The 18,486-nt window shown below is 35.7% G+C and overlaps 1 long non-coding RNA gene across 4 annotated transcripts in view; it reads left to right on the top strand.

Moving 5' to 3' along the window:
• Positions 1-18,486, top strand: part of LOC123457659 — a 74,171-nt gene that overhangs the window by 38,087 nt on the left and 17,598 nt on the right. The gene's annotated exons all lie outside the window — the stretch shown is intronic.

Here is an 18,486-nt window from a genome sequence, read left to right on the forward strand (position 1 = left end):
AAAAAGAGGTTACTATGAAGAAAAGAAGGCAAGCTATTGCATAAGTTATATAGGAAATTCAGTCCCCATTATTAGCATTATGCTCTTCATGGAGAGGAAATGGAGAGGAAAAGCTTATATCCTCATTTATGAATATTTCTTAGAATTACAGAGGTAGGAGTAGGAAGGAGAAGCATGGCAGATAAATAGCTGGATTCTACCATTAGAGGAATTGGTAGTAGGAAAATAAATAATAGTTGCTGTATGAAATGTGGCTTACTCATGATGATATAGTAAACATAATGGTCAGAAAAGCAAGATATCAAAAATACCAATGAAGGCCTGGAGAGATGACTTAGCAGTTAAGTGCTTGCTGTGAAGCCTGGTTCAAGGCTGGATTCCCCAAGACCAGATGCACAAGGGGGCGCACACATCTGGAGTTCTATTGCAGTGGCTGGAGGCCCTGGCAAGCCCATTCTCTCTCTCTATCTGCTTCTTTCTCTGTCATTGTCAAATAAATAAATAAATAAATAAAAATATTTTTAAAAATATAAATAAATATTATAGTTGTATATTTCAAAGTTTTTAAAATGTGAGGATTTTGTGTTGTTTTGCTTTGTTTTTGCTAAGATCATGTCTTACTCTGTAGCCCAGACTGGCCAAAGAATCATGGTAATCATCCTGACTCAGCCTACCAAGTCCTTGTATTATCCATGCAAGCCATCATACCTAGCTTAAAATTGTAATTACACCGCAAACCAGGTTCCTAGCTTTTCTAGGAAATCAGTTTTACAATATTTACTTAGATTAATATTCGAAACATTGCACTTACATATTACTGGAAATGAGTATTTTTTTGGAAATCCCACCATAGAATGTTTTTGCTTCCACAAGCTTGCCACACTGCCTATGATTAACAAGGAAGTCCTTGCGATGTATTTGAGAAACTCTGATGCTCCAGTGCAAGGCATGTTTGAATTAGTTATTTAGAAGATGGTTGTCTATTCTGTGAAGGATGAACATTTGGAAGAAACAATAATACAGTTGTGAGTGGTATGAGATCGCTATTCAGGGTGTATGTCCAAAAACATGGAAACTGCATTAAGTAAAATACTATAATTACACTTGACAGAAGGAATTTGACTGCAATTATATATGAGATTATCATTTTAATTCATCTTCCAAGTGTTTCCAATTCAGCTGAGATTTCAAGATCTACCTTCTCTCCGTGGCTGTCATATTTAAATAACAGCAAAAGTATAAGGTATGATAATGATATCTGAATTCAGACATGGAAAATCATATTTTCTTGACAAAAATTAAATCAGCACAAATAAATATAAGTAATTTCTCTGGTATCAGCTGGCTTTGGTATTTGTTGACTTGATGTTACATGAAGAGATTCAAGGATACAGAGATGGCTCAGTGTTAAGAGTGCTTTCTGTGGAAGCATGGGACTTGAACTCACCTGAGTCTGATTTCCCAGCATTCATGTAAATACTTGGGTGTGGCCATACATATCTGAAACACCAGATTAGTAAGGAGCAGAAACTGGAAACTCACTGAGGGCATCAAAACTAATAAGCTACAGAATCAGTGAGGGGCTAGTTCTCAGAATACCTCACAGATGAGCAATGGAGTAGGTAAACCCAATGTTCTCTTCTAGTCTCCACACATGCATGCATAGAGTGTTCAAATCTGTGTGCATATGCACCCACACATATGCATTCTGCATGCACATGCACATATGGTGCTCCACACAATGACACACTATACTACACATGCAAAAAATAGATTCGTAGTTAGTATCAGATTTGTAAGTTCATGGTGTCTGAATTCTTCATAAAGATATCTATAATCAAATGTTGCAGAGACAATTGTCTACAAACTACCTGTCTTAGAATCTACAGGACAGAGAGAATAATTGTGTCTCTCTTGCTTATTTCACATAGTATGGGGGTCTCAACTCAAAGTAAATTCAAATTTGGCATTATTGAAATCCACATTATCAACTTGCTATTTCAAAGTTCCAAATAAATTTTGATTTCACAGCTGGGCATGGTGGTGCATCCCTTAATCCCAGCACTTGGGAGGCAGAGGTAGGAGGATCGCCATAGGTTCAAGCATATGCTCAGGCATATGAAGTCTTCAGCAATAGGGTCTTACCATCTCTTTCTCAAGGGAAACCAAGGTCCTTGGTAATAGCCTATGTTTTAGAGGCAACAGGGATGTCTCTGGCCCAAAACTCACTGGAAGATATCCCATCCCTAGCACAATCAATTGCTTCTGGATGTACCAGAAGTAGATTTTAACATGTCTTATTCAGAATATCTTGAATTTTGATTGAGCCCTCACCTACACTTCTTTTATACAATCTCTTCCCCTGACCTTGTTTAGGCCTTTCCCGTCCCTATAATATGTTCTTCCACTTACATATATAAAATACCATCCCCTTAAGAGCTTCCCTTTCCTCCCTCCCTTATTTATTTATTTAATATCAATATTTATTTAATATCAATAGCCTCAATGACACAACAAAATGACACAAACTTACAGACTGGATTAGAAGGCAGGATTCTGCTGTATGTTGTCTCCAGGACACTCATCTCAATAAAAGACACCTTCTTCAGGTGAAGGACAGAAAACAGTATTTTAAGAAAATGAGCGTAGGAAATAAGCAGGTTGCTATCCTAATATCTGACAGGATAGACTTCAAACTAACATTAGTGAGGAAAGATAAAAGAGATCACTTTATACTGATTAAAGGAACACTCCAACAGGAAGACATTACAATCCTAAATGTATATGCACCTAACATGGGGGTTGCCAATTTCATCAAACACACACTATTAAACTTAAGGTCACAGATAACACCAAAACAAACACAACTGTTGTGGGTAAATTCAATATCCCACTCTCATCAGTTGACAGTCATCCTAGCAAAAAAAAAAAAACAAAAAACAAAAAACAGAGAGACATCTTGATTAAATGATGTCATGGAACAAATGGAACCAACAAATATGTATACAACATTCCATTTCAATGCTGCAGAATAAACATGAAATATTCTCCAAAATAGATCATATACTAGGACACAAAGGAAATCTTAACAAATACAGGAAAATCGCAATAATCCCTTCTACCCTATCTAACCACAATGGGATTAAACTACAAATCAGCAACAAGAGACACTATAGCTCATACAGAAACTCATGGAGACTTAACAGTACACGACTGAATGATGGGTGAATGGGTCACTGAAGAAACTGGAAAGGAAATCAATACAATCATAGAGTCAAATGAGGAGGAGAACACAATATGCCAGTACTTTTGGGACACAATGAAGGCAGTCCTCAGAGGGAAATATATAACTCTAAGTACCTATATTAAGAAATTAGAAAGTTAAACCAGGCGTGGTGGCACACACCTTTAATCCCAGCACTTGGGAGACAGAGGTAGGAGGATTACTGTGAGGCCACCCTGAGACTACACAGTGAATTCCAGGTCAGTCTGAGCTAGAATGAGATACTACCTGGGGTGGGTGGGGGGGGACATAAAAAAAAGAAATTAGAAAGTTCACAAGTAAATAATTTAGTGCTTCACATTAATACCATGGAAAAAGAACACAAAGGCCAAGCAAAAATCAGTACATGGGAAGAAATAATAAAAATCAGGGCAGAAATTAATAAAGTAGAAATAAAAGAATCAATGAAACAAAGAGGTAGTTCTTTGAAAGTATAGGTAAGACTGATAAACCCTTAGCAAATCTGACCAGAAGAAAGAGAGAAGAGACAAAACTTTAAAAACTTAGAGATGAAAAAGGCTCTATTATAACAGACACCAAAGAAATACAGAAAAATCATAAGGACATACTTTAAGAATATATTGAAGGGGTGGGAAACACAATCTAGACCCAAGCGGCAAAGGTACCATAAAACTCTACTTCCTAAAAGCCAGACCAAATGGCTGAACCTTCACCAGGCCCTTACAGGAAACACCTGAACCACAAGACACTGGAGAGGATAAGATCAAGTTTGACTTGACTTTCTTAAAAGAGTACATGAACAATTCAGATCTATTAACGGATGGAGATTTCCTTTTAGTGTAAGTTCATGTAATGTCTGATGAGTGAGTGTATGTAAATATGTGTGTTTGCATCAGGATAAATGTGTATACATGTGTGTGTGTGTGCATGCGTGTGCATGTGCGTATGTATATACATGCATGTATGCATATGGCTTCCTTACTGAGCACTTAGTATTAAGCACATTTGCCCTTCATTCTTTGTAGGTTTCATAGATTGTTCTGAATTCTCCCATACATATCCCTTTTATGACCCTTTCCCAGGTAAGGTGGAAGAACCAAATCTTAACATACTATATTTCTTTGTTACCACGTAAGATTTGAGACATAATAAGTGGTCCTGATTCTTGAATGGTGAGGCCACTGATTTTCCTTTTGTGGACACTGAGTTGTATACTAAGGCTAGAAATAAGTTCTTTACCATTTGGTCATTCACTGTAATATGTCTGAACATATCTATAAGATTTTGAGATAAAACCCAGAAAATTTTACAGCTCCACTTTGTAGTAACATCTTTTAAATATCCAGTAGGGCTCTTCTAACTCAAACTTTAATTTAAAATGTGCAATTATCTTTTAAACTAAAGGCAGTAATAAACTAGAGGACACAATGCATTGCATAAGTTAGTCAGGACTCAAAGACACATTTTCAAAAAGAGTCAGGCTAATGATGGCAGCACACCTCCAACTTGTACTCTCGGGATGGATGATGTTAGTGTAACTGTTTGGAAATATGTTTGTGGGCTCATGGTTTGTGCCTTATCTGATAGTATGCAATGCAAACCAGTTATACTGTGGTGTTCCCCATGGCAAACGTAATAATCAAGGATTCATAAAAAGTCATCGTGTTCTAATTCTAACTCCAAATTCAATGCAGTTAGACACATGACATGAAAATAAGCCAGCAATATCATGCAGATGCCCGTAAAAACTATGAAACACTTATTTCTTTAGGTAAAGCATAGGAAAGCTACAATGAAGATGAGAAGAACTTTCTTTCTTTCTTTTTTTTGAAGTAAGGTCTCACTCTAGCTCAGGCTGACCTAGAATTCACTATGTAGTTTCAGGGTGGCCTCAAACTCACGATGATCCACATACCTCGGCCTCCTGAGTGCTGGGATTAAAGGCCTGAGCCACCACGCCTGGCTGAGAAGAACTTTCTTGAAAGAACAAATCCAAAACTGAATCATAACACTCACACCAAAACAAGGCACCAGTGATTCTACTCATTCGAAAAATAAATACTATAGATTCTTAGGAGCAAAGACATTTTCAAGTTGAATTCATATTGATATTCTATGAACAAATATGTATTACTTTTGACAGAGAAATATGTCTCAACAGCAGTGCACTTTTTAAAGGTTCCATAGAAGAATAGGGTTCCATATTTCTACATTCTCAATGAAAGGTTATTAGGCTTTTCATATTTTGATGGTTTTTGAATAGCAAGGGAAACTAGAGTGTGATCATTCTTTGTTAAATGCTGGAAAATCATCACCTTTTCTCTTCTATTCATTCATTTCTACCCAAAGACAGTCTAAAACAGAAGTGCTGTTTCATTTTGTATTATTTATTTATTTCCACCTATTTTATACTCTCTTGATGCAAATGGTAAGCTATAGTGTGAAAGGACTTACAATTAAACTTCATTACTTACTTTCCAGTTTTATAGCACTACCATTTGCTAATCCCTACCTACATGTAGTTTACAAATCCAATAATTTCACTTGGAGATCCCCTACTTGTTTGTTTTCAAAATGTTACAATCCTGCCCTGCCGTTTTCCAACAGAGGCAAATGTCACACTTGATCACAAAGACCTCCAGCTCATCATGTGCATATCCAAAGCACATAGTGCTGTCATTAATGTCGGATACGAGATTTTCCAATGGGAGTATAATCTGTGAGAATAAAATCGTATCCCCTCTTCCTACAATTACCTCGCTCTTTTAGAGCTTTGACATCTGGAAGCCTCCAGCTACTGCTGCAGCTGTGATTCCTTGACCATAGCAGGAGGTTAAGTGCACATTCCAAAGAGCACTTTTTGTTTTGATATTTTCCGAGAGTTCCAAAACTTTCGTCGTTGAGGGGAACTTTATTTACTACCAAATACATGTGGGTTTTTTTGTTTTGTTTTGTTTTTCGAGGTAGGGTCTCACTCTAGCCCAGGCTGACCTGGAATTGGAGTCTCAGGGTGGCCTCAAACTCATGGCAATCCTCCTACCTCTGCCTCCCGAGTGCTGGGATTAAAGGTGTGGTCCACCACGCCTGGCTCCAGATACATTTTTGAACCAGACACTCAAATGTGAACCATCTCAATCTGAACCACCTAATGGTGTTATAGGTTGCCTTTTTCTTAGTAATATAGACAAAGGAGGTTAGATAGATGATAGGTAGGTAGGTAAGTAGATGATATAGATGGATGGTACATAGACTGTGGAAATATTGCAAATTTAAACATGTTCAATATAATGTATGTTAGATAATGAAGCCTCATTCAACCCAGATTAATAGAGCTTTTGTTTGTGTGGGTACAGTAGTTCTGCTAACATTTTCCCAAAAGGATCAACACAGAGGAGTCTTGCCCAAATATACACCTATTTCAACTGTTGAGAGAAAATGAAAACAGTGTCGTGAGGATAATGTTCTTTCTTCACATTATCACTTCAGATAACAGAAAGTGTCAAATATTTCAGAATGCTCTCAAAATTAAAATACTTTCAAGAAAGATAACAAATTCCTAAATATTGAGAAGCCAGCTATATTTGGGCCTCACAAAATATCTAAAATAACTATTTATTTTAAAACTGATAAAATTTATGAATTTTTTATTAATATGGCTTTTATTCTTTTGAAATGACCAAAAGGAATGATAGTTGGATTGACTTACTATTGATTTATCTTTGAAATGGCTGTAATTATTAACATTCCTTAAGAGCATTAGTGGAGTTTGTTCATAAATTAAGAGGGAAATGGATTTTAGTAATGCTCTACCATTACTTTGTTAATCAAAATAATTACCAACAACCTTAGGAAACTAAATTGCTTTGCTCCAGAACATATTGAGGATTGCTCTGATTCATAGCTCTCCTTGGGAAAATACATAATTACATATGATTTTATTTAACTCAGTAATTTTACTTTTAGTTTTACTTATCCATCTTTACTGCATTTCTTCTAAATATGCCAGGATTCTCCAAAATATATTATTTGCCATAATTTGTACTTAGTTTAATATTTCTCTTTGCTTGATTATTTTTTAAATTAAACTAAGTGATTTAATACCTATCTCTCATAATTTAACAGTTGATTTCACATGATTAAAACAGGCTTATACCATTCACTCAGTGACTACAAAATCTAATATACTTCTATTTAGATGTTTTGTTATTGTATTTATAATATATTAATATGACACTTTTTATATATAAGCACTGTGTTAGTTTTACCCCACTGTTCTCTGATAGTAGAAGTTATTTGGCATTTTTCTAATATTTTAATATTCCATTGCAAACTGGAGTCTTAAATCATCATGGAGGGGCAAAACACATGTACATAGATCAAGGCTAGTTTTTTTTTTTTACTTTCACTGCTCCAGAAAGAAAATCTCGCTGGAATTCTGCCTGGGGCTCATCCTTGTTACCATGAGCAATTATAAATTGCATAAAGATGTTGATATGAATTGTTAAAATCTATTTCAAAATCAAATACAAAATATCATACATCTTGTACAATTGTATCTCTTACACTTTTTGCTATTGTTTTTTGTTTCTTACCATAATGACAATTCAGTGTTCATCATCATTCAGTAGTGAGAGCAAATTTAGTATCAAGATTGCATTGTTCTTAAGCATGCATGGACACCTGAATTGTTTACAAATTCAGCAGAATTGTTTTATATAATTCTGTGTTAACAGATTGCAGAGGTTGGTATAAAATATTACCTTCTGTTACCAAATGTTTCACTTATACCCAAGTAGTGTAAGGCACACCATTCTTCAGCCAGAACTTTCATAATTATGTTGGTATGTATGAAAAGTACAAAGAACACGCCTGGGACTCTGCTCTCAAAGACACATTCTCTAGGTTTCCCCACAGCAGCATCAGGTAAGTGAGGAGGATTAGTTAATAGAAGCATCTCTAATAGCCTACCTTTGGGGCAAAACACAGAAGTACCTCTGTTTCTGTGTGGCTTCAAACCACTCACAAAGGTTTAGGATACCTTATTAAAGAAGAGTCAATCAGAGACTCAAGGTTAGTCTTGGTTGTGTGCTTGCTGAGTCTTTTGTAAAAATACCCATTGATTATGAATTGTCTTATATTGGGCATGATTTGCCAGAGAACTAACACTTAATATTTCCTCTTTCTCTTTTGTCTCACACTTTAAAAATCATTTTTAAATTTCTAAAGACCTCTCAGTCAAAAAGTTGACTTTTAGACTTTTATACAATGGTATAAAGTATATCAGGTAAAAAGGAGGGAAAAGCAATGATTAAATTATGTACAAGACATTATGACTTTAAGAAATTCAAGCATAACTTAGTAGTTTATTACTGAGATTTCCCCACCTAATAACATAAAATTTGACAACAGAACATATTTCTTCTTGAGCAGTGGAGTTTTAGGCCAGATCTTTATACTTGCTAAGCTAGGCTTGCCACTAAGCATTATGTGCAGCCCAGAATTTTTCTTGTTGACCACTAAATATTCTTTTTTCAAACATCTCCAAGTTCTACCTAGAAAAGAAAGATAATTCTTGCATATAACAATAAGCATAAAATTATATTTGTAATAACAGCCTAAACCTTGGAAAATATTCCTACCCAAGTAGATACTTTTAAATAGACTGTTACTCAACTTACTTTTTAATACAAAGTATACTCATCATACAGATGATGAAACCTAAGGTATACTAAGATCTGGAAACTTCATCAACATGTTTTCATCAAAAGTTTCTGACATAAAGTTAGCTGTGCATAAGTTAATTTAATATGCATAAATCGCGATGACATTTTTCTACTGTCTGGTTCTACAAAGAAGTGAACTCATTGTGGAAATAACCATAGCATTCTTTCCCTTTAAAAGTTAGCATATATTTATTTTTTTTTATTTTTGTTTTGCTTTGTTTTTTTTGATTTTTAGAGGTAGGGTCTCACTCTAGCCCAGGCTGACCTGAAATTCACTATGTAGTCTCAGGGTGCCTTGAACTCATGGCGATCCTCCTACCTCTGCCTCCAGAGTGCTGGGATTAAAGGTGTGCGCCACCATGCCCGGCTTAATTTTTTTTAATTTAAAGCAAACAGAGTATGAACTTTTTGCAAATTTTCCAGTGACTTGGAGACTATCTAGAGAGCACTATGTATGATTTCACATCTGGTGGGGCATATATTTTATTACAGCTTATTAGTTCTTGAACTTCTTTGGTGAGGTTACAACTGTGTTTATGTTCTTACTCATATGAGCAAAATATCACCCCACTATTTCAAAATAAAAGAGTGAAAAGCTGAGTTGAAAACTAAAATCTACTTTCTTCCATGCAGATAAATATTCAAGTGGTCTTCTTCAAAATATAAGCATTTAGTCAACTCACTTTGAATACAAATGCCAATATTTGGGGGACATTTTTTTTGAGCTATATTAACAATGGAGGGTAGCTCGATACTGCTTGATGAAATGTGTTATACTTTTTATGTGGTGTGAACAAAACTACTTGGATGGGCAATGAAATCTGTCTTAGTTTAATACAGAAGCACAAAGACATTTCCCTTCTGTACAACAGATTTCAACCTTGCAAGATCAAAGGAACAATTTTAACTGCATTGTGACTACAGAACCAGAGATTCCACAGGGTTTTTTTGTCTCCATGGTAGAGTTTATGTGTCTTTAATGGCATTTAAACTGCAGATCTCTGTAGTTATGAAGTCAAAATACCACATCCTCTGATGGGACACCACATTATAGTCTATCAGTAAGTCTTACTTAAAAATCTACTGTACTGTTCTTGCCCTCATCTTTCTCTTTTGAGGAAAGAAATGAAAAAAAAATTTTTTAAGCTATCTTTATGAGTTAAACTAATCAAGATGTACAAAACGTGTGCTTTCATTGATATTACTTTAACTTAATTGAAAGATTTATTTTCTTTCCTTTTTGTACAACATACTATACCATATTGTTCTTTTTTTGACATTTTTTCCTATGTCATGTATCACATGCATATTATAAACCTGTATATTACATGAAAATTAGACATTAGACATGAAGCATAGTTCATTTTTATCATTCTCAAAATGTGATCTTGTATATTAAGCTGATTTATGATATAGTGCTTGAATATATCTATATATTTATATTTATATCTATATCTATAACTATCTATATAGATAGACAGATTAGATATAGATTAAAATATGTATTTTTAGCATATTGTTTATTGTAGTGACTTCATAGTAAAACCTTTCCAAAAAATTAGTATTTTATTCAAAATATCCCAGTACATATAAAAATAAGATGTAACATTTTTGATAAAACAACTCAAATTTTTATCAAAAATAACCAGAAATACTTGTCAGCTATACCTTCATATTATCTAATGTTGACTCTAATGGGAAATAGTTATCATAGGTATTTATAAAGTGCAATTAACTTTTATGGGAAAATATGTCATATTAGTAACTGGTGAATGACTTTGATTTTTTATTTGCATGTATAACATGGGCTTATGAATATTCAAATAACTTTAAATAATTAAAAATATATCTAAATTTTATGGAACTTGTGTTCATTTTATACTTAACATGCAATCCCATTGAAGAAAAGTTATTTTAAAATACCCATGGGGGGCTGGAGAGATGGCTTAATGGTTAAGGCACTTGCCTACAAAACCAAAGGATCCCGGTTTGACACTGCATGACCCATGTAAGCCAGATGCATAAGGGAGTACATGCATCTGGAGTTCATTTGCAGTGGCTAGAGGCCCTGACATGCCCATTTTCTCTCTCTCTTTCCCTCTCTCTCTCTCATAAATAAATAGAATATAATTTAAAGTACCCATGGGAAACTTTTATAAAATTTATATGTCACTACTTAGGTAAACTTCAACTGAGAATATTTATAGTAAAATGTCCAAAATCCTTGTCTCTGTTTTGGAAAAAAAAAAAGCCAACCACTACAAGAAATTTAATTCATATTACATTGTGCCTAGAAAATCAACTTTTAATGATACATGCAAAATAGAAATAAAAAGGACTACAGGCATTTAGTAATATGGGGAAAAATATTTTTCTCTACCTGGAAATTATAAGGATCCAAAACATTTCACTTAACTACAAAGCCAGGAAACAAATACAGAGACATGTAGTGGAAACAGAGACAAATTGGTGTGCCATTTTTCTCAATGAATAAGGGTTAAATGTCTCCACATTTAATAAATTTTGACAAGACATTGCAACATTATTATAGACAGGATTTGTTGTAGCTAAATAGAGCCATGTAGTGACTACTTTTGTTAAATCATGCTTCTTTTTTGTTTCTATTATTAGAAACATAGAAAAAGAAGGAATCCCAGATTTTAGAGGTAAAATTGTAGAAGGAAATATTCTCCATGAGCAGAAAACAGTTGATGATTATGCCTAGGTATCTAGCATTTGACTAAAAAAATACAACTACTAAGTGTGTATTCCATGTAATGGACACTTGTGAATCTCTGACTTAAAGACTAGAACAACACTATGTAATGAAGCATCTTCTGACTTCTCCAATGGCCACTCACATCTCCAGAACTCTCAGTTACCAGGGCTGTGCAGCATATTCACTTTACATACTTAAAGGAATGCTGACCACTGTGTCCATGCCTGATATGAATGATGCCTCTTGCTGTGTACACCCTGTCACCTATATGATATATCCTCCCCATGTCTCAGCCATTTTCCTGAGCTCTGGCATTGTCTTCTTCTACATGATAGTCTTTCTGGTTTGTAAGCTATACACAGCAATAACATCTTGTTTATAGCCTTTGTTCTAACTATAATTCATGTTACATTTATTTACAGGTTTACTTCACTGCTAAATTACATTATGTAATTTCTCTTACTCTTTTTATTAAATCACTTTGTGACATTTAAGTCATTACTTGGGGGGAGGCAAGGGCACATACCACATACCATTGCTATTCACACACGCACATATATATGATGTTGTAAAGATTAAAACTTAATAGGATAGTTCTGCCATATATATATATATATATATATATATATATATATATATATATATATATATAATTAAATCAACCTTTTGTCCAAATTCATTATCTACTATATCATGTCAACACTAGTAGAATTGTACTTAATGTGAAAAAATTGTTGAATAGTTGAACAGTGTTAAAGCTGTCTATCCTTATAGGATGAAATAATTTTTAAAGTAATTCTTTTTTAAAACAATAAGATTTAGAGAGAGCTGTTCTGTCTTTGAAGCCAACAAATCTTCATTATCTTGATTTTGATTAAGCCTATTTGTCTTAAACTTGGGAAATTGTAATTAAAATGAAAGGATTCAACCAAAATGAAAATGACCAGCTTTACTCTACTTCCTGTGCCTCTTCAAAATAGCTTTGGCTTGTGCTGGAGAGATGGCTTAGCAGTTAAATGCTTGCCTGTGAAGCCTAAGGACCCTAGTTCGAGGCTCAATTCCCCAGGATCCACGTTAGCCAGAAGCACAAGGGGGCGCATGTGTCTGGAGTTCGTGTGCCCCGACTGGAGGCCCTGGCATGCCCATTCTCTCTCTCTGTCTGCCTCTAGCAGTTATACTCAGAACATGATTTCAGTCCCAAGCAGGGCTTTTCTGAACATATAATTTTGTTAAGTAATCAGTCATTGAAATAGGCATGATTTCCTGTTACTAGCTGTTTATGGTAAACTGTTGTTTGATCTCACAAGCACACCAAAAGGTAAGCAGCCCGGTCATTCCATATCTTCAAAATGTCTTCCTTTGGTACAGATATTGTACAATAGGTGATAATTTCAGTCCAAAGGCTATTATGCATTCTAATACTCATCCTAAGGTGAGTGACAAAATAAAATTTTATCACACACCTTTCTGACAAGGATGCCCTATAATGACACTTTTCCACACTCAACATATCCCTAGTTTTTAATAAATATGATGAAACTTCTGGAGATAGAATGTTCAAGTCATCTAGACACTCATTGCAAAGTGAAAGGCAAAACAAGTACATTTGCTCTATCAAAACACTCAAGAGGGCTGGAGAGATGGCTTAGCAGTTAAGCACTTGCCTGTGAAGCCTAAGGACCCCGGTTCAAGGCTCGATTCCCCAGGACCCACGTTAGCCAGATTCACAGGGGGGCGCACGCGTCTGGAGTTTGTTTGCAGTGGCTGGAGGCGCTGGCACTCCCATTCTCTCTCTCTCTCTCTTTCTTTGTCTGTCACTCTCAAATAAATAAATAAAAATGAACAACAACAACAAAAAAAAATCCTTAAAAAAACACTCAAGATCCGAATCTTAGGGGTTTTCAAGCTAGAGGCCTTGATTGTACATCATTACTTCAGCCTTCACGAAAGGAGTGAGCAGTTAATGCATATAGCAGATGTTATTTGTCAAGTAAAAGGCATGTGCTATATTTAGTTCCAAAAAAGTTACAGAAATCGACTGAAAAAAAAATCATCTAGAGCTCATAGAACACGTAGGCTTTTAATTATTTTCCTTGTCCAAAGGGCACAGCAATTGGGCAGACTGCCTACTATACATTAAGAATTAAATCCATTCATTCCAGAGACTCTTCCATTATTCCCTCTCTGAATTTTGGCTGGCCTAATTAAACGCTGTTATATAATTCAGACCCAGAACTCCCTCTGCAAGGGCTGCATTTCCTAATCACCCTTAGCAAAGACCTGGTGCGCAGACAACGGCTTCTGCAGCTTTCTGAAGCACCTCTGACTCCCCCGCCTGAAACATGCTTCTCTGTTTGATTTATGGGGAGTTCTGGAGAGACTGTAATTTATGGGGAGTCTTCCTGGGGAGAAACCCCCTCCTGGGTCGAGACAATGCACAGCCTGTGGCAGGCATCAGTCCTCAGCCACATGGCCTGGAGGGCTTCCCTGGAGCAAGCTGAGCTCCGAGAGGCCCTGAAGTGGGCAGACAGAAGCCCTCAGCTGCTCAGGTCCCTTCCCAGCTCTGTGGGGTGGGAACCCAGGAATCCTGCCTTCCACATCCAGCCTCCTCAGCCACAGAGGCATTCCTGCAAATTGCTACAGGAGACAAGCAGGCCTTCTCTGTTTCCAAGTAAGGGAAAAGTTGGTCTCTTCATTTCAAATGAAAATAATATATCTATTTTGACTATTTCTAATTACTTTCCTTTTAGTGCAAATAGTGATGCAGAAAAAATATTTTCAAAAAATTATATATACCCAAAAAGCAACAAACCCTCTGCGCACGTATGCACACACACACACACACACACACACACACACACACACACACACACACACTTTACCTCCTGGGGGGATAAACAAAAACTTGTTGCCTAGAAATTCATTTATTTCTGGAATATCCCCAAATCATCTTATCAAGCAATCAGACATAACAAGCCAGCACTTGTCTGGTAATTATGGCAAGAAAGGAACCCTGACTACTCCAGATGCCAGTGGGCACTCAGAACCATCTTGCTGTCTGCTGAAACCCAGACTTCAGAGATTTTCAAACCTACAGAATGAGATTTATGGCTGGCCAGACAAATACTTGAAAATGTGTTTCCTGTGTACTTCTCATTTGTTTTCTAATGTTCTATAGTCTTGTGATACTCTTGGTGATCTGTATGCTGGTATACATAGATTGAGTTTGAGGCTTAAGTAAAAGGCATAAAATAAAATTAAACTTAGTGTAATAACACATTATTTAAGTCTTTATTTACCCTTCTATACTTCAAAAAAAAAATTAAGTAACAGTTTCAAACACTGAGGTGGGAGGAAATATTTTCAGTGGTTTAGAGGAAGATTATAATTTCCAAAATTTACTTCAAAGTACAGTCATACAGCTCTTTGTCCCAGAAGAAAAATAACAACAAAACTCCATTAAGCAATTGTGTTCTTCAGAATATGGAAAAACAAGTGGACATTTATATTGGATGACAGTTTGGGATCAAGAGTATTTCTTGTGGCTCTCTGGGAGCTGGCAAGGAAAGTCTGGCAGGAGATGTGAGCTCCATGTGTGACAGTGGTAGGAGGAAGTGAACGAAAAGAAGTCTAAAGATTTAGGTTCTTAAATGCATGGAGTGGGGGAGACAAAGATAAAAGTGGGGAAAAAAGCAGTAAATATGTCCTGTTACACTGACACATGAGAGAATTCTCAGTGTCATCTCTGTATGGAAATTGCATGCAAACAAATTCATATGAAGAATGAAGAAGTGGAATAAGTACTGAACTAAGAGAACACACAACCTCCAAATCTAGAGAGACTTTTAGCTTTATCCATGAACTTCACTGGACACCCGTGAGCACAAGTACAGATCATCTGAAGTTATTCTGGTGTTGGAGAGATGGCTCCTTGGGCAATGTGCAAGCATAAGGCTTGAGTTGAGATCCACAGCATTTGCACAAAAGCTAGGCAAGGCAGTGCCCATAATCCCAGCACTGGAGAGATCGAGGATCTCTTCTTTCAGAGGCCCTGTCTCCAAAATAAACAAGGAAGATATCTGATTTTGACCTGGACCTCCACACTTATGCTCACCCATACATATGCATACATACAGACAAGTAAAGATGCAAATAAATAAATAAATAAATAAATAAATAAATAAATAAATAAATAAAAGAAAGGAGAGGAAAGAAGGAAGGAAGGAAGGAAGGAAAAGGAAGGAAGAAATAAAGGGAGAAATTGCAGATAACCAAATAACATGGTGGTTCCTGGCCCCCTTTCTTTATTTTTATGGAATTTTGGGCAAGCCAGTTACAAGTCTCCATTTTATCTTTTTGAAAACAGTGACTAAATTAGAGTACATGGTAAAAATGGAAATAACTGGAAAATTTTCAAACAATAATCTCCATTCAAGGTGGTCATCGTATGTGTCTAAAACAATCCACATGATGCCAGCAGCCCAGTGTGGTTATGAATGCAGTTATGAAACTATAAATTAGTTAAATTATGTAAGCTTTTTGGTATTAGTTTTACACTCAGTGTATACAGTCAAGTTGGTACCGTCATTAGCCTCTCCCTGTCCTCCCCCCTCTGTAGGGACCCTCCTCATTGAGGAATATGGGTCGTGCATTGTGGGGTTAGCCATCAGTTAAGCTTTTTAGCAAGTCTGTTTATAACTAAAGTGTAGTTCTCAAGCATGAATTGGTGTCTCACAATGTCAAGCAAACTTCCAGCATAATATCTTCCCAGCACAGAGAGTCAAATTGACACCATCTGACATTTCATGTACTCCTCATGTCTTGACGTATGAAATTCAGTGACTATCAATGTTTTAACTTACTGTCACAATTGAGAAGTGATTAATGTTATTTAAAAGACATGAGAGTGTCCTTATTTGATTAAAGGTATTTTTAAAACTTGACTACACTTTCTAATTGGCCGTCTGGTTGGCACTGCATGAGCAGCATAAATGTGAAAGGCCCTAAACCTTGCTTTCTAGAGTCCTGTCAATTTTCATAACAGCTAAGTAAGGTCCCTCGGCTATGATTGCTTTATAATCCAACTTTGGTTTCAGCTCAAAAGAAAACAAAATCCCACCAAAAGTAAAAAACAAAATGAATAAAGATTATTCATTGGAAGATGGATAAATGACTAATTTTTTAATTTAAATTTTATTGATAACTTTAATATATGAGCATATTAAAAATTGGTCATATTCCTTTTGGGCTAACCTCTTATGTCCCCTCTCTCCCAACCTACACACCTGAAGGCCCTCTTCAATAGGTCATCAGTAGTTACTGTGGGGCATGAATGCACCAGTCAGTTCCTGTGGGGATACAATGCCTCACAGGAAGCCTTCCTACCTTGTGGCTCTTACATTATTGTGACTCCTCTTCCACAATGTTCCATGGGCTTTGGAGGGCATGTTGCAAGTCTATTTTAGGGTTGAGCTCTCAGAACCCTCAAATTTTATGCTTTAATAATATTTGGGTCTTCTTCTTGTCTACCAACATCTCCCTGGAGAAGGTTCTCTGACTAATCTGTCACTTCATCTATAATATTTCCAGGACCCTGTCAGGTGTGAAAAAAATGACTGGTCTCCTTCTAGGCATTTACCTTCCCCTTTTTGTCATTGTGATGAGTCTTAGGTTTCTCTAGTATTCCCTGCTGTCTGTAAAAAGCAAGTTTTCTAACCATGAGTAAGAGCAGCATTCATCAAAGGTGATAAACATAGACAATTAGAAGATTTTTTGATGGACCCAATCTTTCTACTTAGTCAGTGAAAAATGACTACATTTTGTTCAGGAAAATCATCATACTGCTTGGTATAGAGGGGATTTCCATTAAGATTTTAAAGACTGTAATTTGAAAATGTTTTATGCTATGAAAATGCTGCCAAAATAGGTATATATCAAGGATTATAAAATTAAGGAAATATTAGTGAACCTGGAAAAAGGTATATGGTAGCATACTCCATAGCAAAAGTATCAAAACCATTTACTGACAGTGAGTTTAATAAGGAATGTCTCGATAATGTGGCAGATGGAATATGCCCTGAAAGAAGGAAGTATAATTCTAAACTTAATTTGACTCACCAGATTGTAGCTAGATGACATGAAGAACTTGAAAAATCTATGGGAATAAATTTGGTGAGTAGAGCCACTAATTTTAATGCTATTCTTTGGCAACGGATGACAACATCGATGCTTTAAAGGTAGCTCAAGTTGCCATCTTATCAGAGGAACAGTTGACAATTTTCCTAGTCTGTTGTCAACATATCTGATATAATTACTGATAGTGCTTCCCCAGCAATAAGAGGTAAAAAGAGACTTATGAAGATGATGCCATTGCCAACTCAAACTCATCTGTAATAAAATATCATTGCATGTTAATCAAGAAAATGTATGTGCAAAAATTAATTGGATAGTGTCATGCAAATCATGCTAAAGACTGAAATTTTTAAGGGCTGAGGAATTAACTCATCATTAATTCCTAGAGTTCTTTAAATATTGATGCTGACTATGTTTACTTTGTGGAGTAAGATGAATAAGTCAAGGAAAAATTGTTGATAATATCTTATTATCTATGACATGGTATCAAGCTGTTTATGGTATGAAAAAATAAAACTTTTGTGTCAGAACTTGATAATGAAAACTAGTTTACAAATTTAGCAGTTTTAGGATTTATACACTCATTTAAATAAATTAAACATGATTCTTCCAGGTGAAATCAACTTATAAATAACATGTTTTAGATCATAACACTGGTCTGAATGAAA

The sequence above is a fragment of the Jaculus jaculus genome, chromosome 1, assembly GCF_020740685.1.
Source record: "Jaculus jaculus isolate mJacJac1 chromosome 1, mJacJac1.mat.Y.cur, whole genome shotgun sequence".
In the NCBI taxonomy this organism is placed as follows: domain Eukaryota; kingdom Metazoa; phylum Chordata; class Mammalia; order Rodentia; family Dipodidae; genus Jaculus; species Jaculus jaculus.